This window comes from Pelodiscus sinensis, chromosome 4, assembly GCF_052426305.1.
Source record: "Pelodiscus sinensis isolate ZL-2025 chromosome 4, ASM5242630v1, whole genome shotgun sequence".
Taxonomy (NCBI): Eukaryota; Metazoa; Chordata; order Testudines; family Trionychidae; genus Pelodiscus; species Pelodiscus sinensis.
The window spans coordinates 28,494,594-28,520,072 of NC_143055.1; the positions used below are offsets into that span (position 1 = coordinate 28,494,594).

Genomic DNA, 25,479 nt, shown 5'->3' on the forward strand with positions numbered 1-25,479 from the left:
CTTAAGATTGAGAGGTCAGCTATCAGTGATTACAGTTTGTTTTCTTTTTCTTTAAGCTCTCTAGTGGTAAAAGAATTTGGGGTACCTCTCTGGAAGAAGTTCCCAAGTGAATCTTCCTGGGTTCAAAAAGAAAAGGTTTTTTTCCCCCCTACTTGAGTGGTGCTAGCAAACCACCCATGCTCAGGGAATCTGTGTTTTTAAGCAGAAGTTAAGGTCTCTTGTGGGCCCCCACATTCTGCACTTGAAATGCCAGAGTGGGGAACAGCCTTGACAGAACTACTTCAGTTTCAGGCAGAATGTTTAAGCTGTGCTTTGATAACAGGAAAACTTACGAAGAATTGTTTGTAAAATATCATTTGTAGGGAGTTGATTATAGTTATTGCTATTATCATAGTGCCTGGGAGCCCCATTAATGAACGTGGAGATCATTGTGCTAGGTTCTGCACCAACACAGAACAAAAAGAGTCCCAGTTTTGTTGTTGTTGTTTTTTGTTTTGTTTTGTATTTGAGAGAGAGAGAGAGAGAGACTTGATACAATTTAACCAAGAGACAACAGATATATGTAGAAATACCATGGTCCATACAACAGGTAGTGGTCTGGTGCTTAGACCTTATGGCAAAGGAGAATTGTAAGGAGGGTTTTGTAGGTGAATAATGAGTTAGTTATGTGACTGTTCACAGGGAGCTTATCCCCAGCATAAGGGGCAGATTGGGAGAAAACACAAAAGTGCTTGTTTGAAAATTTAACAAGGGGGATTTAGTAAGATGAAATCTAAAGGGAATCACACAACCTCTCCAATTTTTTTTCTCATAAGACAGTCTATGTTCACATGCACACCCCTCACACACACATATGCACATGTGAACAAAATATTTTAGCAATGATTGATCTTTTATTTCTCCCTTCCCAGTGATTCCTGGGGCTCTAAGTCAAGGTAGCATGTCCATATTAAGGATATGTCTACACAGCAAAGTTATTTCGGAATAACGACTGTTATTCTGAAATTACTATGCGAGTGTTTACACAGCCATTCCATTATTTCGAAATAATTTCAAAATAATGGGACGCTTATTCCAGAATCTGTAAAATTCATTCTACAAAGAATAATGCCTATTCCGAAATAATGATAGAAATGTAGCCATGTTAGTCTGGTGTAGCTGAAACAAAAAACAGGACTATGTAGCACTTTAAAGACTAACAAGATGGTTTATTAGGTGATGAGGAAGTGGGTCTGGCCCACGAAAGCTCATCACCTAATAAACCATCTTGTTAGTCTTTAAAGTGCTACATAGTCCTGTGTTTTATTCCGAAATAAGGCATGTGTAGATGCTCCACTTCTGCTATTTTGAAATCAGGGCCATTCTAAGTTATATGCTTTCCAGTGATTCCAGGGGCTCTAAATCAAGACAGGACATCTACATTAGGGAAGCCCACCTTGGAATAATTTTGAGGTTATCCTGTAGTGTAGGCATGCTATTTCAAAATTATTATTTCAGGAGTTATTATTTCAAAATAAGTTATTCCAAAATAATTTCCTAGTGTAGATATGCCGTTACTGTGTGGAATTTGTCTTGTTTAGTTTAAGGAGGCTTCCACTACTTCCCTTGAGAAACTTTTCCACTGCCCCATGCATATTAGGAACAGGACGATTTTCATGATGTTTGTTCAGAAAAGTTTATTTTCTTAATTGAATTCCATTACTTCTAATTATATCCCCATGTATCAAATTATTTTTCCTCTCTTCCTTGGTGTTTACATCTTTAAGATATTTGTAGACTCACATCTCCATTCTCATCCACTTCAGTTCCTAAGCTCTTTCCATCTTTCCTCATAAACAAATACCTCCATCTCATTGTTTTTCTCTAAACGCCTCCCGGCTCATCGATATCATTAGTAATGCAGTGCCCAGAAGAGGATACAATATTCAAGTTTCTTTTCTACTTTTGTGAAGGTTGAATAATATATCTTTAATTTCCTTTGAATGAGCCTTTATGACAATGTATATAGCAATACACTTGTTTCTTTTGGATGCTTCTTTGGAGAAGAGATGAAAGATCACCATGTGAAATGTTTGCAGTGAAAACTCAAGAAACTTGGCCAATTTTATCTTTCAGGACAAAATGGGAAAATCAGAATATGTTCAAATAGTTCACTAAGGTTCATGAACCTTCCCTGTGAACCCATCCATTTTCAAGAGTACCTAATGTTCATTTAGAGTACCATATAAAAATTGGGTGGAATGCATAGCTCCAAAACAAAAGCAAGGGAAATTTGGTTCATATTGGTTCCTTTTCATTTTGAAATCTAATTTGTTCAAAGCCAAATATTAGAGCAAAACTGCAGGAGATGACAGCTGAGATGGGCTGAAACCAAGAAACACCCACACTATCACAAAGCCAAAGACAATGTACCAGATTTTTCTCTCTTTACAACTTCATCGCAGAATGTCCAATTTTACAAACAAAAGGGTAATACTGTAAGACAATCCAATTCCAATTTATATTATTTAGTTTAAATTCAAATGCACATCATATATGTTTTAAATGACCCTCAGGATTTAAGAAACAGAACAAGAGTATAGTTCCCAGAATCCCTTCCCTCTACAGACCCAGTGTGTGAATGGTAGAGTGAGTACAACAGTTTCTGATATCAAGAAGAGGTGAAGGCTTATTTCAGTCCAACAGAAATCCATCGGAGGCAGGTTGAGACTGAACAAATGTCATAAGTTTATGAAGTCCTACTGCCCGTATTAAGTCAAAGACCTTCTCTAGTTATAGTGTTCCACTGTTACTATGCACCTAAGGCCAAATTCTGCTTTCAGATACACACAAGTAACTCCAACTCGTGCACAAATGAGATCACAGTTTGAGCCACAGTATTTGAATATTGCATGCTATATGCTGTCTTGTCTGTGCACCGAAAACTCACTGATGACTGAGGCTGGGCTATACTTGTCTAGCAGATGTATAAGCATGATTATTAAAATAAAGTTCTCTCAAAATAATAATGATTTGCCATAAACCCATAGAAGTAAGAAAGTTCGGAGCTGAAGTTGCTATAGCACTTTTATCGAAGCTGCTGTAGGTACTGTTAGGTTGAACCCTGCATGATATTAAAGTTTCTCCTGTAACTTTCATTTTCTATTAACTCCCATTGCTTATCACCAGGGTCAGCAGCATAGAAATAATCAGAAATGATGAGCCATCACCACAACTATTAAGGGTTTTGATGGAGGCACATGATTTTCTGACAATTACACCATTACTATAAAGCCTATTACTTTGTATGGTTCATTATAAATGAATAGCAATATCAGAGTTCAAATGTTGTACAGAATAGTTACACACATTCAACTTATAATGGTGGAACATGCTCATACTGATAAGAGTTTATCTTCATTATTTCACCAGTCATCTGCAGGCTTGTCAGCATGTGGGGCAAAAGGAGCCGTTGCCACAGGATCCACCAATTCAAAAGAGCCTGGAGCTCCTGGCCACCAGTACTGCAGCAGTGGCAGTGGCCAGAGCCACACACTCTTTAAGTCACCATCAGAGCCCCAGGCAGTACATTTGGGGTAGCACTGAGGACTGGCTACACCAGCCCTGCCTCTTCCTTCCGAGGCTTCTCCCCTTCCATCAGCATCCCTCACCCCTCTTGCCCAGGAGCCCAGCAAGTCTATCGGCCTCCTCCAGTCTTCTGAATAGATATGTAGTTACGGTAGATCTTTTGCCTCCGTGTTTATATCCCACATAACTTCACAGGCTTGATCCAAGATGTGTTGATGTAGCTTCACACCAGTATTATTTCTGCAGATATATACTGACAACGTTTTGTTTAATGCTGACATGCTAATATCTTTTCCATAAACAGGAAAAGAAATCTGGCTGCTGTCCTGACATTTTATGGTGATATTTCTTGATTTACAGTGACAATTTTCTTTAATCTAAGCATAATAATGTCCTTTGATTTCCATGGACAATGGGGTATAATGGATGACATTAAGTTCAGTTTCTGTGAATGAGGGATAAGTGAGTATGTGTGTTATGTATATTCAAAGTGAAAGAGGGAATGATAAATTACTGTATTTGCTCAGTAGATTGTATCATACAAAGTAATAATGTCAGTAAAACTGTTTATCAAAAGATGGAAAGGAGTGCTCACAAAAGAATGGTCTTGAGGCTGAGATTTTACATTGGGACTCACCACATGTGGGCATTATTTCTAACTCTGCCCATGACTACTTCTGTGGCTTTAGACAAAGCACTTGCGCTACGTCTACACAGCAGCGTTATTTCAAAATAACATTAGTTATTCCAAAATAACATAGTCCATGTCTATACTACAAGCCTTTATTTCAACATAATGTTGAGCTGGAGGACTTCTTACTCCAACTCCTGTAACCCTCATTTTACAAGGAGTAAGGGAAGTCAAAGGAAGAGTACTCTAACTTGGACTTCCTGCTGTGTAGACAATACCAAAAGCTGAAATAAGCTTTTTTGAATTAAGCTACATAATTGACGTAGTTCTAATTGCGTAGCTTATTTTTGCTTTAGCTCTGCTGTATAGGTGTGCCCTTACTCTTTATGGGTCTCAGATCCCTATATGTAAAATGGTAAAAATAGCTCTCTGTCCTAAATCTTATATATCTAGAAATTTGATAGGGAAATAGCTGTGCAGCATTCAGATACTAAGGTAATAAAGACTATATAAGTTCCTGGATAAATTAAAGAGACAGATACTGCAAAGTTTCCACTTAACTAAAATACCATCTTGGGTGAGGAAAGGAACTCATCTGAAATTAATTTAGATGAGGGTTTTTAAAGAATATAACTGTTGTAGTTCCATTGCTCATCTCCTAATAGTATTTCCCAAAATGTATGTTCATTCAGACTGACAACTTTCTTTTGCTACCTTTCAGACTGTAGCACTTGCAGAGTTTAGGTTTTAAAAATCCAGACACTGATTTCTAATAGAAGAAATAGGTAAGCCTTATAACTTGGCTAACAGGCCAGCTTTGACCTTGTCTGCACTTGCAGCAGGGTTCAGGGGACACGTAGCTTCACACCACAGTGAAAAGCAAGCTGTGTGCACACTCACTGTGGTGTGCAGCCATATATAACAGTGAAAGGCTACATCAGAGGGAAGGCAATGGGGAAAGGCTCTGGCAGGCAGGAGCTCTATGAGCTTTTCCCCACTGCCTCCCCCATGAGACTTTCACTGTACCAGACTGGAAAAAATCTCACAATGTGGAGGCAATGGGATACCATTCTGCTAAAACTAACAGTACAAATGGGGCGACACCAATTGGACATGTAGCAAGCTGTATAGAATATCTCCCCGACGGTCCAGGTATGTAGAGCATTCTACTCACCTCAGCCATTCCTCATCATTTAAAATGCTATTTCTACTCATGATGGCTGGCATACAATGTCTGTACTTTACACGCCACTGAACGTTTAGACATATTTTTGTCTATATCCACAGTACAGGGCATAGCCGTTGACAGCTGTACATACAGCAAACTAATAGAAGATAAAATGTGAATAGTAAGCCAAATGAAATTAAACACACTCAGCTCGTTGCAGTTACAGCACGGTGTATTTTATTGGAAGGTCCAAACATTTTCAAACCTAGAGTAACTTCTTTGTATAAAGAGGGGTAGCTGTGTTAGTCAGAATCTGCAAAAGCAGCGAGGAGTCCTGTGGCACCTTATAGACTAACTTTCAGTCTATGAAAGTTAGTCTATAAGGTGCCACAGGACTCCTCGCCGCTTTCTTTATATAAGACTATAGTAAAGCAGCAGTGAATCACGCTGCTTCTCTTGTATGTTTTATCTGGAATCTTCATGAAGCCAATGAATTCTGAGTTCAAATTACTATTTTTAATTTGCTTTTGAAGCCCTTTAGGAATTTCAATAACAGCTGTATGGTTAGCTAGCATCATGATACACTAATAAGCACTGACGTATGCAATTCTGCCAAAACAGGCTAGTTAGAATGTTGGCTGCTGGATTTTTGCAGCCACCAGTCTAACTTTGGCTATATAGAGAGGGTTACTTGCAGGGAGGTCCAACAAGCAATCTGCAAATAGACCCTTAAATCTTTTTTTGTTTTTAAGACAAAGCATTCATTTTCAGTGGCAAAGCTACAAAATAAGTTCTCAAAAGCCTTGCAAAAATGCTTTATTTATAATGTTTATATTAAAATGTCTTTACAACCTCCACAGTGATGAAAAATAAGCTTTGAAATTAAATGGAAATGGAGGTTCATTTCCATAGACCCTCAGATTTGCCAGGCTATATGCAAAGTAAAGCACTCCAATGCTATCATGATGGGCTTTATAGAAGTACATAATTAATTAATAATTGCCTCTCTGAACTCCTTAAATCCATTCAGAAACATAAACTCTTGCAGAATGTCACATAGTCCACTTGTTAAGTGCATTATCAAACCTAGTTTCCATAAAAAATCACTGGTTGCTTTGTGGTTCTGGTGTTGATTTAAGGTGTTAGGTTTGACCTACAAAGCTCTAATTGGGTTGGTAACTGTCTGCCTAAAAGAAAACTGTCTCCCCATGAAAAACGGTTCCAGTTTCACAGTACATTTTTTATTGAGTCAACATTTTTGTTGTAAAATCCATGAGCACTATGCATATTATTATCCATTATAAAAATACCATGGTCTAAATGTATTGGATTTTGTTTTGTGATCTGTTGTCTGTGGGCTAGATTCCATGCTGTGCCTCTCAAAATTCATGCCTAAGTACTTTTTCCCAGCAAGCTGCTCCTGCTCCTTTACATTTATTTATGCTACAGAATAGTCACAAAAGAAGATTAGCAGGAAGCGAAATCTAGCTCCACACATATAACTGATTACTTGCTATACAGAGACAAGATAGGTGAGGTAATATCTTTTTTTGGACCAACTTCTGCTGTTAAGAGTGTCAAGCTTTCTGAAGATGAGCTCTGCGTAAGCTCAAAAGCTTGTCCCTCTCCTTCAGCAACAGAAGTTGGTCCAATAAACGATATTACCTCACGTACCTTAGCTTGGTTTATACTAGAATAGGAAGGTCAGCTTAAGGTATGTAACTCCAGTTACACAAAATGCATAGCTTGAGTTGGCTTACCTTAAGCAGAACCATGGCAGTATCCACACAGGAGGAGGCCAATAGTAGCAAATGCTCTCATCAGCTTCCTTCACTCCTTGCAGAAGGAGGAGTACTGGACTCTGGTGAGGGCTGCCCTCATCATTCGATTTAACAGGTCAGTCTATACCAGTATAGACCTGCTAAATTGAATGCTAGATTGACCTTTGGAGTGTTGATCTTTTGGTAAGTATAGACATGCCCCTATTCTCTCTATTGTACTGGGACCAAAACAACTCCAACAACACTTCATACTCACTGCAGAGGTTGCCAAAGAAAAGATAAGTTTGCCTTGCTCCATACTGTTGAAAGTATTCAGATACAGAAGTTAACATCGATATTCACTTTAGGCCAGCCATAAAAAACACCCTTTTATTCAGGAATGCTACCATCAATATTACCTTTTCCTTGCAAAAGCCTGACTGGCTGCATCATTTTCAAAGATATATCAACTGTCTTTTTTCCCAAAAACCTAAGCTACTTGTGTTAGCATACCTGTTTTGCAAAGAGCAGTAATAGAAACTTAATTTTTGTTCTAATACATAAACATTCCCATTCAGGTGACAGGGAATTTATTGCAGCACTTACAGGGACTGTAATGGCTGTAGTAACCATGCAGTTAAGTGCTGTTTCAGAAAAAGAACTGGCAAAATATTTAATGAGGCACTTGACTTTCTTTAAGACTACAGGAGTACCTTGCTGTATGCCAAATCAATCTGATTTTGTACAACGTATCCATTCAGGAAGCAAATCTGGATGAAGGAGAGCCAAGGGAGCTAAGAGATTGGTTATTACATGGTGCCAAGGAAATACCACTTCCCGATACAATTTCTGAAGTATTAAGAATTACCCATTTACTAGAAGACATAGCATGCAAAGAGGAACTGGATGGAGTCTATGGAAATTCTTCTATCTTTACTGATAGGCAGTAAGAATTTTGTTCACTGGTGCTATTCCAATTACTATTTATCTTGCTCTATAATGTCAAGATGTTACACAATTAATTCACCATGAAATGTAAATATACCAATCTTACAGCACAAATTGAAACACCTTGGTCAAATATATGGATAGGTACCAGCAACTAGCATTACTAAACTTTGACAGTAGCCATTTTTTCCCCAATCCAAATACCATCTTCTTAACCTATTCCAACTCAAAGTCCCATTTCCAAGTAATTATCAAGTGAATTTCAAGAGCAAACATCTTGATATGAGAAATTTCAGACCCCCAATTCTGTCTTCACCGAGCAGAGAAAAACACTCTTCTCCAGCCTTCAAAAATCTCTTCCATAAAATGTTGTTCTAAGAATCAGTATAATTCTGATAAAATTGCTACATAGCTTTATTCCTAGAAACAGAGGTGTCTTTAGAATCCAATGCCTGATGTGATCAAATCAACCTATGTTCATTATGAGTCCTTATAAAGCAGAATCTTCTGTCATAACAGAAAAAGTTTCAAAGTCTTTTAAAAAGCAATCTTTGTGCAGAGAGCATAAAATCAGTATTGCCTAGGGCTGCATCTAGACTGGAAAGTTTTTCCGCAAAAGCAGGTGCTTTTGCGCAAAAACTTGCCAGCTGTCTACACTGGCTGCTTGATTTTGTGCAAAAGCACTGACATTCTACTGTCCAAAATCAGTGCTTGTTGCACAAATGCTTTGACGTTCCCGTTCGGGCAAAAGCCCTTTTCCGGAAATGTTTTTGCGCAAGAGGGCCAGTGTAGACAGCTAAAAACTGTTTTGCGCAAAAAAGCCCCGATGGCGAAAATGGCGATCGGGGCTTTCTTGCGCAAAACAGCGTCTAGATTGGCATGGACACTTTTCCGCAAAAAGTGCTTTTGAGGAAAAGCGTCCATGCCAATCTAGATGCTCTTTTCCGCAAATGATTGTAACGGAAAAACTTTTCCATTAAAACCATTTGCGGAAAATCATGCCAGTCTAGACGTAGCCAAGCAGAAAAGGAAAACCATGGCATGTGCCTAGTTGAGTACTGATGTTACTGTGGTGTCATTTTGACATCAAAGAGGGTTATAAACTGACAATTCAGACTTATCACTATTATCATCTACAGTGTCACCAACATTTTTCTTATCAGCAGATGTCTATGCTGGACTGAACAGTTATGAAATGACATCATAGGGATGATGTGTTTAATAGTAAATGTTTCTACCCCAGCTTAGGTTGCTGTAATATTGTGATGCACGCCAATCTTGGCTGACACCAAATGTTGAACACTGAGGACCTCCAGAGTTAAAAGCTCAAGTCTCTATACCTTGAACTAACAACCTAATTTCTATAGCTGGAGACAATCTAGCATCAGATTCTGAAAGGGAGGTGTATCATACATTGAACAGTGGGTAACAAGATATGCACAGAGCTCACTTAGAGAATCAGCTTTATTGCAGTACTGTACTTCACACAGATGATGTGGTGGACAATGTACATCACCATCAGACATTTTTTTAATTGGTCTGGTCCTAATTTGGGAGTCAGCGTGTCAATGGGAAGAGCTATTACTTTTTTACCACCTCTGACACCTTTTGTGCCTGGTGAGGATGACACACCAAACATCACAACAGCAGCACAATCACTTTTTAGACAAGGCACCCTCAAAAACAATGACAGCACAAGTTGGTGTAATTAACTGAACCCCCTTCTGCCCACTGCACAGCAGCAAACAGCAGGGGTGTGTCTAGACTACATGCCTCCTTCGACGGAGGCATGTAGATTAGCCAGATCGGAAGAGGGAAATGAAGCCGCGATTAAAATAATCGCGGCTTCATTTAAATTTAAATGGCTGCCCCGATCTGCCGATCAGCTGTTTGTCGGCAGATCGGGGGAGTCTGGACGCGATGCCCCGACAAAGAAGCCTTTCTTCATCGACACAGGTAAGCCTCGTGAAACCAGGCTTACCTGTGTCGATGAAGAAAGGCTTCTTTGTCGGGGCATCGCGTCCAGACTCCCCCGATCTGCCGACAAACAGCTGATCGGCAGATCGGGGCAGCCATTTAAATTTAAATGAAGCCGCGATTATTTTAATCGCGGCTTCATTTCCCTCTTCCGATCTGGCTAATCTACATGCCTCCGTCGAAGGAGGCATGTAGTCTAGACACACCCCAGGAGAACAGGTGGCACTGCAAATGTGTAGTGGAACCGCCATCAGAAACAGAAATTGCTCAAGGGAATGCTCTTATTAACCAAAAAAATTGCTAACTTATTAGTTGCAACTCTCTTACTCTCCAGGGCATCAGCTGGAAGGAATAATACAAGAGATGTCATTAGTATATGGTCACCCACAAATGGGAGCCTCAGGATCCTTTCCAAAGATTTTATAATCCAACACTTGTAATTATCAATTACATTTTGCTGTTCAACTTTGAAGCATCATATGATCACTAACCACAATAGCAGGGTTCTGTAGATAACGGAACAGGACTCTGCAGCAAGTGCAGCCCGGGACACTATGGGCTTGTTTTATGTGACTCTCCTATACTATGCTGAAAGAATAGGTGATAATGAAGAATCTGATGCAACACTACATTACATGACTTCAAAAAGTTCAAAAATAGAAAATTCTGTCATTGGCACCCTCGGTACTGTTTCACAACCCCTAGATTCCTTTTTATTTTAATTGGAAAGGATTTTTTCTCATAGCCTTATAACTTTTTAAACACCCCCTGAGTTTAATAATGTCCTCCTTTCTGATCCATGTCCACAACACCTGTGTTTAATAAAGGCTGTTTCTTTTCCTTTTCCTCCCTCTGCCTTCTGCACAGCCTTTGTGAGTATATGTATGTGTAAGTTATCAAAGGTTTTTTTTTGGCCACCCCACTCCTTGTTTTCCTCTTTCCTTCAAGATAATTTCAGTACTTGTTGTCATCCAGACTGAAAATGTATATGGACTAGAATGCTCATCAGCAAGCAGTTCTCAAATAATTTCTATCACAGAAAGGACAAATTGTTGTTTCACTCCAGGAGGGAGCTTGTGCTTTGAAACAGGAAGTTAAACACAAGCTTTCATCAAGAACTAGGTGTGGACTGTATCAAGATTAGGAAAATATAAGGAAAATCTCAGAAAACCTCAAATATGTGGTCCAGTTTGGAACCTATGAATCCTAATTGCATTCAGGCAAAATATGTTTACCTGTCTCCTAAAATAATTCTGCCTGCCCAATATTTTAAATGACATACTAAGGCAGTATATAAGAATAAGTCAAGACTACAAGATCACTTCCATAAACCTCAGTACTTCGAACAATTTTGTGGTATTTTCTTTCTGGACAAAGACCGTAGCTAAAGAGACTTGCTTCAGGGCAAATCTGCAAAAGAATGAAATTGGTTATGTGCAAATCTGACTTGAAAAGGGTTTTTCTACCTTATTATCCATTATACTGAAATATGTTTCTCAAATGGTACTTTCAATAGTTGTAAGGCATAATAAAATTTTAAAAAGCATGAGAAATTAGTGGAGGACCAACTGGACAATGACCTGCCAGACACAATATTAACAGATAAATTAGGTTTATAGTATTGCTTGCACTGGTAGATAAAGTAATATATAAAACATTCATATACTAGCACATAAGCTGCATGTTGATCACTATACACACTCTAGGTACATCTATACAGCAACATTATTTCAAAATAACTAGTGTTATTTCAAAATAACTTAATCCATGTCTTCACAGCAGGCAGTTATTTTGAAATAATGTTGAAATACTGTCAAACTGGAGGACTTCTTACTCTGATTCCTGTCATCCTCATAGTCCGAGGAGTAGGGAAGTTGGACAAAGAGTGCTGTATTTCGAAATAAGTGCTGTGTAGATGTTCCCAATTTTGAAATAAGCTATTTCGAAATAAACTACACAATTGATGTAGCTCAATTTGTATAGCTTATTTCGAGTTAAGCCCTGCTGTGTAGATATAGATATAGATATAGATATAGATATAGATATAGATATAGATATAGATATAGATATTGGGTGCATCTACACAGCAGGGCTTAACTTGATATAAGCTATGAAATTGCTCAATTTCGAAATAAGTGCTGTGTAGATGCTCCCAATTTTGAAATAAGCTCTCTAACTCTGACTTCCCTTACTCCTCATATAATAAGGGGTACAGGAGTCCAAGTAATAAGTGGATAAATGTAAAGTAATGCACATTGGAAAAGGAAGGAACCCCAACTATACATACAATATGATGGGGGCTAATTTATCTACAACTATTCAGGAAAGAGATCTTGGAGTCATCGTTGATAGTTCTCTGAAGACATCCACGCAGTGTGCAGCAGCAGTCAAAGAAGCAAACAGGATGTTAGGAATAATTAAAAAAGAGATAAAGAATAAGACAGAGAATATCTTATTGCCCTTATATATCCATAGTACACCCACATCTTGAATACTGCGTACAGATATGGTCTCCTCATCTCAAAAAAGATATACTGGCATTAGAAAAGGTTCAGAGAAGGGCAACTAAAATGATTAGGGGTTTGGAATGGGACCCATATGAGGAGAGATTAAAGGGACTAGGACTTTTGAGCTTGGAAAAGAGGAGACTAAGGGGGGATATAGCGGTCTATAAAATCATGAGTGGTGTTGAGAAAGTGAATAAGGAGAAGTTATTTACTTGTTCCCATAGTATAAGTAGGGGCCTCCAAATGAAATTAATGGACAGCAGGTTTAAAACAAATATAATGAAGTAATTCTTCACACAGCTCACAGTCAACCTATGGAATTCCTTGCCTGAGGAGGTTGTGAAGGCTAGGACTATAACAGGGTTTAAAAGAGGACTAGATAAATTTATGGAGGTTATGTCCATCAATGGCTATTAGCCAAAATGGGTAAGGGATCGTGTCCTTAGCCTCTGTTTGTCAGAGGGTGGAGCTGAATGGCAGGAGAGAGATCGCTTGATCATTATCTGTTCAGTTCACTCCCTTTAGGACACCTGGCATTGGCCACTGTTGGCAGACATGATACTGGGCTGGATGGACCTTTGGTCTGACCCAGTATGGATGTTCTTATGTTCTTATGTTTTGTGTGCCCTGCAGTGGTGTCTTGAGAAGAAGGAGCAAAGGTGGGATGCCAACTTGGAGCTGTGCTGCACCACCTGGCAGGAGCTGTCACAGCAGACCTGGAGCATACAATTCCACTATCAACCACATGGTCGCCTCAGTTCAACAGTCTAGCAGCTTCCACCCCACACCAACTCTTTCCCAAGTCCCTCCTGCACCAGCCTCTGCTCCTGCCCCCACTCCTGCCCCCATCTCTTAGGCTTCTCTCCCTAGCAGGGTGGACAGGAGAGGGTGGAAGGGCTGTGCTGCATGAGCAGCATACAGAGAGAGGTGAGGAGGTGCCTCAGAATGAGCTGCTGGTCTTGGTCCTGCAATGCCATGTGGGCAGCCTGCATTAACTGCAGCGGGAGGAGAAGCAGAAGGTCTAAGAGCCAGTGACTGGGGTGCAACAGGTCCGGCTCCGTGGCATGCATGCTATGGCTTCCACTAGGGCAATCAGAGCATGCAGTGAGGAATACGGGATCTTTTGAAATCAGAGCATGCAGTGAGGAATACGGGATCTTATTTTCAACAGATCCGTGTCTAGACTGCCGGGTTTCTTTTAGAAAAAGCTCAGTTTTGAAAAAAAGTGGCGGCCATATTTATGCTAATGATGCGTGGGATATTTAAATCCATGCCACATTAGCAATTGCGACGTGCCTAATCTACATCTCTCTGTCGACAGAGAGGTGTAGTCTAGACACAGGCCCAGTGTGCAGCACCAGGATTGACTGGGGAGGAAGGATATGGAGAGGACGCTGGCCACATGATTCCCCCCATGACTCCTCCCTGTGCTACCCCTACCTCAGGGGAAGGCTGAGACAACCCCCGCCCCAGCTTCTGCCCCACCCCTTCCCCTGCTCCACCCTCTCTCTGCCTCTGCCACCCTTGCTCCACCACAGCTCTGCCTCTGTCCCCAGCCCCAACACCACTCAGGGGGCTAGCAGGGGCCTGACATCAGCAGCAGGGGTCAGCCCCCCATACTCACTGGCAATGGTAAGAGCCAGAGAAGTGGAGTGACATGGCCACAGACTGCTTCACTTGCCCAGCTGTCAGGTATATTGCTTCACTTCCCGCCAGTGAGTACAGGGAGGCTGCAGTCCTGCCTGTGCCCAAGTGATGTAGCTAGGAGTTGGGGGAGTGGAACCACATTTCTTCTGCGAACCCTTAGGCAAGGGGTGTGTGTGGGGGGGGCTCCTCTGCTGTGGACACCAGGCTCCCTGCTAGTCCCCTGGGCTGCCCAGAGGCTTTGGCCACTTGCCCTGCCACCCACAGTATTGGGAATCTATGCCCTCTCCGACCTCCTTCACATGTCACCCCTGTGCCATACAAATAAACAAGGATTCTGAAATACAGCTCCCTGATTCAAAATATACATATTAAATGCCAAAACCTGTAGTAATTCAAAGCTAAGGTTGCCGAGGGATAGCTTGGGCTCTGTCAGAACTCTAAGTTCAGCAAAACTCAAAATTTAAAAAACCAGAAAATAGAGTTACGGTAAACATCTTAACTCTGACCCCTGGAGCTGACACTAGGCGCTGGGAATTATCTGCATGCACGCCAGCTGCATTCACTGTGGTAGGCATAGCAGTACTGGAGGGTGAAGAAATAAAGTACAGCAGCTTGGAATAGTTGTGATTGTGACATGAAGAGACCTAGGTCTGAGGCCCACCTGCCCATGTATGTTATCAAATAAAAGAGTTGCATGTGTACCATAAGGTTCCAGTCTGCATCATTTCAGTTGCATTGTTCTTGTCATTAACACAGATTACTGGGATCTTCTTGCCATGATACAGTCATGAGGTGGGATATGAATGTAGTGTGTGCATGTAATGCCAGGTACAGAGTAGATGAGTATAGAAGCCACCCAGCTACTCTGATGTAGAGATAATATTCCAGATAGTTGTCCCCTCGCTCTGCACATGCTCAGTGTAATCCATTAGGCACATGAGCCTTGGCATACCTAACAGAAGAATCCAACTCTATTTCAAATACAGGAAACCGCCCGAGATACTACAGCCCTGACTTGCGATGCTTCCCCAGGAACCGATCGTGTCACAAGTCAGGGGCCGCCTGTAACGTTATCATTTTATTTCCCCTGAAGGCTGGTGGTTGCCCTTGAGCATTTGAGCTCCCGATGTACTGATCCGAGCCCTGGTTTTATCTCTGTCAGTCAGCATAACATGATGCCAAAATTTATCAAAGCTGTTTTTTCCACAGGTGCTGTATCTCTTGGTCAAAAGCACCCAAAATCTCTCTCACTGACTGTCCCTATGAGGCAGACCAAAGCAGTTTGATTAACCATATGGCTGTTACATCTTTTAGAAAAGTTGAAATTTAAACAGAAACTTGGCCATAACTTTAACTTTCTGTATTAAAAGTATCCACTTGCAGCTCTGTGCTTACTTCCAAGCACTTGTCAACACTGAGCACATCTCGCAGCAGGGAATCTAGGCTTTCTGTGGGCTTGGTAGTACAGTCAGATCTTGGCATGGGCTTTAACAAAAAGCATTGCTTGGGAAAGAATACAACAGGGATCATCCTGTGACGCAGAGAGAAATTAGGTGTCATTGGCAGCATCTTTGCACACATCAATAAGATAACAATAAACAGGATTATAGTTTCATCATTTTCTTATTGTCATCCAGGCTATTGTGGAATGTGGGTCATGTGCATACCAGTGCCATAAAGTACATTATTTTCCTTTCCTATGTCAAAATGTAACAGCTCTCCCAGTTTAATAAAAGCACTAAATTCTAGGCATGATAACATAAAAGGAAACGCTAACAAAAGTGCTCTGGTAGCCAAAGTTGCACTTGCGTTTCCACTGCATTTTTAAGTGTTTGTAAATCAACCATAAATGTTGTTCTGTTTTTAAACCTGGTACTAAAGTTCTCGGGTCATATTATTCCTGCCCTACCACCAAATGTGACACACATCATTCTTTTAAGTAGGTAAAGTGAGTTTTGGGATGCTGGTAAATATTGGGATTAGTTCTCCAGAGGGACAGGCAAATATGTTATAGCAAAGCTATAATGTAAAACAGAGTACTTGCTGATTTAAAAAAAATTGTTTTTGGTACTGTGTAATAAAACAAAACCAGGCCCCAAATAAAATGTTACCATTTGTTATAAATAATATACATTCACTTTTAGTCTTGGAAAAAAATGCAGGGCCTAATCCTATGAGGTAGGAGAGGGGCATATCCTGAGAAGTGCTCAGTTCCCACAACTTATACTAAGGGACTTCTGCATGGATCAGCACCAAGTCCTATGATAGGGAAGGTATTATTTTTAGGAAGTATTGTTTTGTGTTTTGCAGCACATTGTAGCATAGGGTGGCGCAGCACTCCTGAGGCAATTCAAAGAGACCGGGGCTCCATCTGTCACCCCTGCCACAGTAGCTACAGCGGTGGCCAGAACATCCAGGTCCCTTTGAAATGCCAGCCCCTGGTACAATTGCCCCTTTGTCGTCTCCCCTCTCCCCATTGGCAGGGCTGACAGAATGCTACTCAAGCAGCTTAGAGCTACACAGTGACCCACTGTCACTCAGGTGACATTTTTATCTTCAAAAGAAAAGTTTCCTTTTGATTCTGCTGTCATAGTTATATACATCAGATTTGTTCAGATTTATGGTGTGTCTAGACTACATCTCTCTTTCGACAGAGGAATGTAAATTAGACTTCAAAATTGCAAATGAAGCTGGGATTTGAATTTCCCGCACTTCATTTGCATATTTGCATCATGGCGCTCTTTCGAAAAATCGCTATATCGAAAGTGAAATCACAGTCTATACGCGGTTCTTTTGAAAATAGAAGCCTTTTTCGAAAGATCCGGTGAACCCGTGAATATGCAAATGAAGTGCGGGAAATTCAAATCCCGGCTTCATTTGCAATTTTGAAGTATCTAATTTTCATCCCTCTGTCAAAAGAGGGATGTAGTCTAGACGTATCCTTATTAGTGTCTATTTTGCCAAGTTGTAGTGCACCCAACTGTAGCCACAGAAATAAGTGGATAGTGTTTTGACCAGAGCTCTGTTAGTGTATGTCTACACTGCAAAGGTAATTCGAAATAACAGCCATTATTTTGAATTAACTTTAATAGCTTCTATACATGCAAGCCGCTATTTTGAAATTAATTCGAAATAGCGGAGCTCTTAATTCGAATTTGGTAAACCTCATTCTACGAGGAGTAACGCCAAATTCGAAATAGCTATTTCGAATTAAGTGCTGTGTAGACACTTAATTCAAAATAGGGGGCCTTCAGCCCTTCCGAGGGAGCCATGGTGGCCACTCTGGGCACAACCAGGAAAACTTACTCTCCTCTCCCCCAGCTCCAGAGCCATTAAAGGGGTAGACCCTGGCCACCGTGCCTGTGCCAGCTCCAAGCCTGCCAGCCCAGAGCCAGAAGTGGCCACTGGGGCCCCTGACCAAGTGGCCCCAAAACATGAGCCAGCAAGCCACTGGCAGCCAGCCCTCCACCACTCCCCAGGAGCAGTCTGCCAGCTCCCAGGAGCCTGACAGGGGCTGCAGAAGGCGTGCGCCTTCCTGGTCCAAGGTGGAGATCATGGACCTTACTCAGGTTTGGGGGGGATGCCCCCAATGTCCATTATCTCCGCAGTAGATGGAGGAATGTGGCCGTCTATGGCAGGATACCTGCCAGCCTGGTCACCAAAGGCCACATGCAAACCCAGGAGCAGGTTTGCATGAAAATCAAGTTGGTCTGGCGAGACCCTCAATCCTGGGCCCTGAGTTTCCCCTCCCCCTTCTTCCCCTTGCTTCCCCCTTCCATCTCCCTCCTCCCAGGTTTCCCCCTCCCCTCTCCCACCCTCCCACCTCCTTTTCCCAGTTTCCCAAGAGGTTCATCCATCCCCCAGTTTTGTTCAATAAACCCAGTTTCTATTTTTGAACATACGTGTCTTTTATTTGACATCAGGAAGGGGGGCTAGGGAGGAGTAAATGGAAGGATGTGAGGGAGGAATGGGGCACAAGCACCCGGTAGGAAGGACCTGGGTGGATCTGAGGGCTCCTCGGGGTGGACGCTTTCCTGCAGGGCCTCCTGGATCCTGACAGCCCCCTGATGGACTTCACCCCCCCCCCTCCGATGGCAGCCTTCAGCAAGTGCAGCCGGGTTGATGGCAAAGACAACACAAGACACACTGGCATGCCCAGGAGCAGCTCTGGCTCCATGTGACTGAGTGCTGTGGTGTCCCGAGTGCAGGCACTCAGGGCACTCCAACACAGGACTGCTTTGCTGTCCCTCATCGAGGTAGACAAGCAAGTGGGGAACCCTGAGAACTGTCTGTCCGGGGTGGGGGTAGGGTCCCTTTAAGCATGGAGCTCAGTTAGCCTCAGGCAGCAGCCCCACACGCTAAGTCCTAACCTGATGCTCTGCCGGCACTGGTTCCAGCCAGTCTTAACTTCGGTTCAGGGTCCTCTCAGTGTGGACATGCTATTTCAAAATAGCAAAACGCTATTTCAAAATAGTTTTTGTGTTTAGATGCATTAATTCGAATTAGCTTAATTCGAATTAACTATTTCGAATTAAGTTAATTTGAAATAGTGATGTACTGTAGACATACCCTTAGGGAATTCTGATCTGCCCTTGCAGCAGTGATCTGAAAGCTAGAGATTATTGGGCAAGAAAATTACTAAAAATTATTAAAATCTAGCACCATGGAAATGCCCATCTCTATACCATTTCGGTGCTTACTTTTTAAAATTTTTGTCACCAAAAATACTCCAAACTGCAGATTTTGTTAATTTGTATAAAATATTAAAAATCCTTCCATAGCCTTAAAAGGTGATTTTTTTTTATTCAATGTGTTCAACAGTGGTGGAGAAATTAATTATAATAAAATCAAAAGCATTTTTAGCTCTCTATGGAAGGCCCTTTTTTAATTGATTAAAGAATGACTCTGTGGGATAGCTGACTTTCTACTAATAGATGGGGAATCCTGTTCTGAAACCTTTTGAAATGAAACAGCAGCTCTGCTAGATTGATTGTATTTCCAGTAAGAGGTATAAGGTACTACAGTAAAAACTGAGATACACAAAGTAGCAAACACGAAACAGTGTGGGTTCAAGACAGTCTCCCAAATTCCATGATCATTTTTAAATAGCAGATTTAAATATAGTAGGTCTGTTGACATTATTCATAATAGTTTTACAGCTCGTGCAAATATATTTCAGCCTCAGGGTTGTTGACAAAATCTTTACTTTGATCAGGCCCGCCAGAAGGGGAAGAGAAACAAAAGGAGCGTTTAACCCAGTGTCTGGCAATTCAAAAGGAACCAGGGCTGTTGGTGGCTGATGTTCTGGATCTTTAAATTGCCACCACAGCATAGCACCATACGCTCTAGATGGCTCTGAGGGCTCAAAAAGGGACATGCCACAGTACCCAGTCAACCTCTACCACCTTCCGAGAGTGCAGAGCTGCACCACACAGATACACACCTCTTCCCCAGGGGTCCATGCATGCTGTAGGCTCCCCTGAGCTTGATTATTCTGTATTTGTGGTATCTGACTGGTCACATGGTAATGTTTCTGTTCTCTGAGTGGAAGACTGATTTTTTTAAAAATATGAACCATTAGTAATTAACAATACTACTTTGCTCTTACTGAGTGAGCACTTTTCATTCAAGGATCATCAAGCTGGTTGCAAAGAAAGGTAAATATCACAATCATGGGGAAACTCAGGCCTAGATAGGAGAAAGCCACTAGCTGAATGTGGTAAATTATCACTAGAAAATACACTTGCCCACCACATACACTTGCTCACATGAATGAATGAATGAATGAATACACTCATTCACATGCAACCAGAGCTAGATGCTTGGGACCTAATCCAAAGCCCACTAAGTTGAATGGCAGTCTTCAGAGTTAACAGAAAGCCATTTATTCCACTGGCACTTGGATCAGGCCCAGGAAGAACAATTTTTCCATTAACTTACGTATGAGCAAAACCTCTATTTGGGCACATCTACACAGAAGCATTGTTTTGAAATAACAAAGTGAGCACCTACACAGCAAACCTATTATTTTGAAATAATATCACAGATATTAGCTGAACATTGTATTCATCTGTGAGGAAGATAACTAGTATTTTCCACAGTGGCCCAAGACACTGGTCCATTGATCGTGCTGCCATAAGCTGCCATGAGTACATGATGCTGTATAAAGGAGATAGGAGAAATTCCTTCTTAACCCCATAGGAGCCAATTACTTTATGCCCTGAAACATCAAGTTTGATTATCTTTACCTCAGCATATATAACTCAGAACAATACTCATCACAAATTTATCTAAACCTCTTCATTTATCATTACAGCTCTAACATCAACAATCCAATTCCAGTGGATGAACTAACATGCTTCAAAGTTCCCTAGGAATTTTTTGGTTGCCTAGTTTGCCCCGTGAGGCTGACTGAAAACCAAACACAAACAACAACACTAACATCTGACTGACAAGTAATTTGTACACCATAGTGAGATTAAGTCTCTACTAACACAAATTGCTTACAAAACGATCCTATGGAGATGTATCAAACATCCAAGATAAATGTTTAATATTTCCTTATTAAGTCTACATCTTTTTCATGCCTGACTACAAAGAGATACAGTATTTAAAGTTGAAACATCCAATGAACTCAACTCTGTATCTCTCTACTGGTTCCTTGTACAGAATGTAGTAATTCTAAATTGCATTTTTTGTTTGTGTGTTTGATCTCCAAGTATTAAGCAAGCAAAGGGATCATGAAAGCATTTTCAAGGGTTTTTGGTCTTTTATTCAGTCACACTTTCTGCTCTCTGTGGTTTAAATTATTCATAGCAAATTGTGCAGATACAGATGTCAGCAACTCATCTGCTAAATAACAAATATGAAAGGGCTGCAGGCATTCTCATAATATATCAGAGATGTACTGTACCTAGACAGTAATGATCATTCCTTTTCAAGTAACATTTGCAGCTGAACTCATTTCATTCTTTATGCCTTTAAAGCTACTAGACACTTTAAATATACTGGTTCCAGGAGAACAGTCTATGTAAAAATTGCCCTACATGCAAAGAAATGACATTAGCAGCAGAAGTGGGTTTAACTGAAGATGCATTGATATGTTCACACCTACCTATGCACTCCGTCAAACAGACCATTTCACACAGAGTGGCGAAAACTGTTCATACTGCAACTGAAATGCAATATTTGCTTTTGCTTTTTCCAAAACTTGACCCAAACTAATCATATGATCTAGATTCAGAGCAGTCTATGCATCTGTCCAGTGAGAGAACTATGAAAGGAGCCCTCCATGGCATGGTCAATGCATTGGGCATGGATATTAACAGACCTTAGCCCATGATCTCCTTGGCAAACAAATTCCCTAGGAAGGGGCATAGAGGAAGTGAGGCGATTCCCCAAAATTCCACCTCATGTCAGTCCATGAAACAAGATGATATAGCAGAGGAGCAATCTGTTGCACTCTAATGGATGGAGCGGTGTGGGCACTTCCCATGCACAATGGGCTGACCTTGGAGATACTGTGGTATTTACAATAGTGTGCACATGCTTAGCCTATCACAGAAATATGTAAGAAGAGGGGCTGTCTACCCAGAACTTGTGATGTAAATAAAGGACCTGACAAACATTTCAGAGTATAAAAAAAATAAAAAAACAACTAATGGTCCTGCAGCACCTTAGAGACTAACAAAAATGTAGATGATATTGTAAGATTTCATGGGCACAAGCCACTTCTTCAGATGAATGGAATAAAGCAGCATTTCCCAAACTATGGGCCGGTACCAGGCCGCAGGAAAAAAATACCAGGCCTCAGCATAGCTGCCAGGAGGGGAACAAGGTGGGGAGGGCTGGGAGGAGGTGTCGGGGGGGGGGGAACCAGCCGCTGGGAAGCAGGGTTGGGGGCAGCGGGGCTGTCTAGCGGAGATCGGGGTGGGCGGGCGGGCGGCGGAATCAGGGCTGGACGGGGGGCAGGTGAGGCTGGCCAGGGGAGATTGGGAGGAGGAGGACGGGAGAACCAGCGTCCGGAAGCAGGGCTGGATGGGGGCAGCAGGGCTAGCCAGGGGAGATCGGGAGGAAAAGTGGGGGGATGGAGCGAATTGGCCAGCGGGAAGCAGGACTGACCCAGGCACATGCAGACTCAGGCACATGAGTGAGTCCGGCCCCGGGGATTCCATTTTGCCCCCTCACCTCATACCCTCCCTCAAGTAGTTGCGAAGTGCCTGGCTGGTAGACACTTACACAGCGTTAGCACATCTACCAGCCAGGCAGTTCGCAGCTATGGACTGATACACCTAATAATAATAAAACTTACCTAATTAGAAAATACCGGACATTTTATATGTCCAGTATTTTCTCAATTTGTTTGCCGCACAGAACCCTCATATACTGGACTATCCAGTACAAAACTGGACACCTGGCAACCCTACCCCTCCTTGGGCCCTCCCTCCTAGCCAGATACTCTACCCCCAATCTGCTCCTGATCATGCCTCTTGGAGTGCCCATGCCCTGGCCCATGTTGGACGGAGGATGCAGCTGGGTGAAACACTAAAAATTTATTCATTTTTCATTCTTTTTTTTATATGCATTTATATTTTTGGGCTGCAAAAAATAATACTGAAAAAAACCGGGTTCCAACTAAAGTAAAAAGTTTGGGAAACCCTGGTCTATCCAGCTATCTATCCATCTTATTTGCTCTATATAAAACCATGATATGCCCACAGCTTCAATGCTGCATACAAATGTGGTAGTCTCATCTCGAAAAAGATATATTGACATTGGAAAAGAACAACAAAAATGATTAGGGGTTTGGGACAGGTCCCATACAAAGAGAGATGAAAAAGACTTGAACTTTTCACTTAGAAAAGAGGAGACTGAGGGGCGATATGATAGAGGCCTATAAAATCATGACTGGTGTGGAAAAAGGTGAATAAGGAAAAGTTATTTACTTATTCCCACACTATAAGAACTAGGGGTCACCAAATGAAATTAATAGGCAGCAGACTTAAAACAAACAACCTGTGGAATTTCTTGTCAAGGATGCTGTGAAGGCTAGGACTTTAACAGGGTTCAAAAAAGAGCTAGATAGATTAATGGAGGTTAGGTCCATCAATGGCTATTAGCCAAGATGGGTAAGAATGGTGTCCCTAGCCTCTGTTTGTCTGGAAATGGATGACAGGAGAGATATCATGTGACATTTACCTGCTGTGTTCCCTCCCTCTGAGGAATCTGATATTGGCCACTGTCAATAGACAGGATACTGGGCTAGAAGAATCTTTGGTCTGACCCAATAGGGCTGTTCTTATGTTCTCATGTTCTCATGTAGCCTCTTGGTCACGCAGTGGCCTCACTAGTTATTTAGCAGACTTCCTGCTTCTGATGTACTTTTAAAAAATTACTCTTTGAGTCTTTGGGTAACTGCTCTTCAAATTCTTTTATGGCCTACCTACTTATATTTTTATATTTAGTTTGCCAGATTTTATACTCCTTTCTATTTTCCTCAGTAGGATTTAACTTCCGCTTTTCAAAGAAAGTCCCTTTTTCCTCTCACTGCTTCTTTTATGTAGTTGTTTAGCTATGCTGTCACGTTTTTGTTCTCTTCTTATGTTTCTGAATTTGGGGTACTCATCAACTTATAGAAAATGCTTAGCAATTCATATCTGTAGCATTCAACGTAACACCCATTAAACCAGTGTTTCTTAAACTGTGTTCCAAGGCATACCAGTGTGCTGTGAGGCAGTCGGAGGTGTGCCGTGAACAACAGAGTTCCAAATGGCCACCCTTAAAGGGGCTGGTGACTTTTTTTTTTTTTTTTTTTTTTGCTCAGTAGCTTTCTCCCCGACCCTTTTTTTTTTCCTCAACAAAAAATCCTTGGTGTTCCTCTTAAAAAAATTGTTGTTTGGTGTTCTTTGGTCTTAAAAAGTTTAGGAAACACTGTCATGGCTCCTTCCCCACTCTGGCATGATAAATGCAGAAGTGGGGGCCAGCAAGTGTACCCCAAAGCCTTATCTACCAGGCTTTGGTATAAAACTTCCCCCCAAGATCTTAAAAACCTAGATCTTGGGAATAAAACTTCCGCTGCCACCACCCAAATGTTGATAAAGAAATCAGGGGAAAGATCATTTGGGAAATCTTACCCCTAATATAAAAATCAAGGCACACAATTAACCACTGCCAGGTTAATAAAAAGAAAAGAAAGAACTTTTATTATTACAACAATATTCTGGTTGCAAGTATAATGACTAGAGAGGAAGGTAACAAAATATACTCATGGAGAAATTCCATGGGCCTAGAACTTAGTTACAAAGAAAAGCCAAAACATCTTTTAAGCAGTGCCAGATCTCAGATCCCATACCCAATCCATAACACAATAAAACCTAACGAAACTACCTAAACTTTACCCTACTTACAGAAAATGAAGAATGATGTCTTGGAGAGAGAGAGAGACATGCTTGTCCCTCTCTGTAGCTGCAGAGAACTCTCAGAGAGACAAAAGGGAGAAAAGAAAAAAAACCCAAATTCCTTTGTCCCAGTTTGAAAAGTCCCACCTACATTCCTATTGGTCACTCCATCTGGCTAGGTGCAGTTAACCCCTTAATCCCCAGGCTGCTGGCTAACCCTCATAATCATGACAAACACTGCATTAAAATCAACAGAAAGACTCCCATTGAGTTCAGTGATGGCTGGTGCAGACCCATAAAGAGCATTCACAATGTTTTATATTCTTCTTTCCACATCTTATTCTGCACACCACAAAGTTCACATTTTCTCCACAAACTTGCCTACTTTATAATGAAGCACAAAATTATCTTCTAAGTTATACTGACCAATATGTGGAAACTATTCTAAGCACTATGACTGTACCAGAGCTGTGACTTAATGCTCATCTTTATATTTAGCTCAAACCATGTGTAAGCTTCTGATGTCAAACAAATGTTCTACTTTCCACTAGTTTTGCTAAGTGCTACTAAATTTAACTCTGAGTCAACACTGTGTAACTGCAAATACAAGTTAATCTGCATAGTCAGTTTATATATTTTAAGGAGTTTTTGCTATTCCAACCTTGCTGAAACAATGATACTAATTTACCAGTTATAACAATAGATTAAATTTGGTGGCTATTTCTGAGTATTTGAAATGTGCATGTCCCATTAATAGGAGATGGGTGACAAACTGCATGACTCCTGTGGAGAATAAAACTCTTATGTTTACCTTACTGTGATTAATTACTTCACTTACTCCTTCACTCTATTGCAAACATGCTTTCTGTGGCCATCA

The 25,479-nt window shown here is 41.2% G+C and overlaps 1 long non-coding RNA gene across 2 annotated transcripts in view; it reads right to left on the minus strand.

The window, feature by feature from the left end:
• Positions 1 to 24,921, minus strand: part of LOC149524499 (uncharacterized) — an 85,775-nt gene extending 60,854 nt beyond the window's left edge. For both annotated transcript variants that reach the window (XR_016349401.1, XR_016349402.1), the window contains exon 1: positions 24,612 to 24,921. This is a non-coding gene — a long non-coding RNA (uncharacterized LOC149524499). The remainder of the gene's footprint in view (positions 1 to 24,611) is intronic.
• Between the last annotated feature and the right edge of the window lie 558 nt (positions 24,922 to 25,479).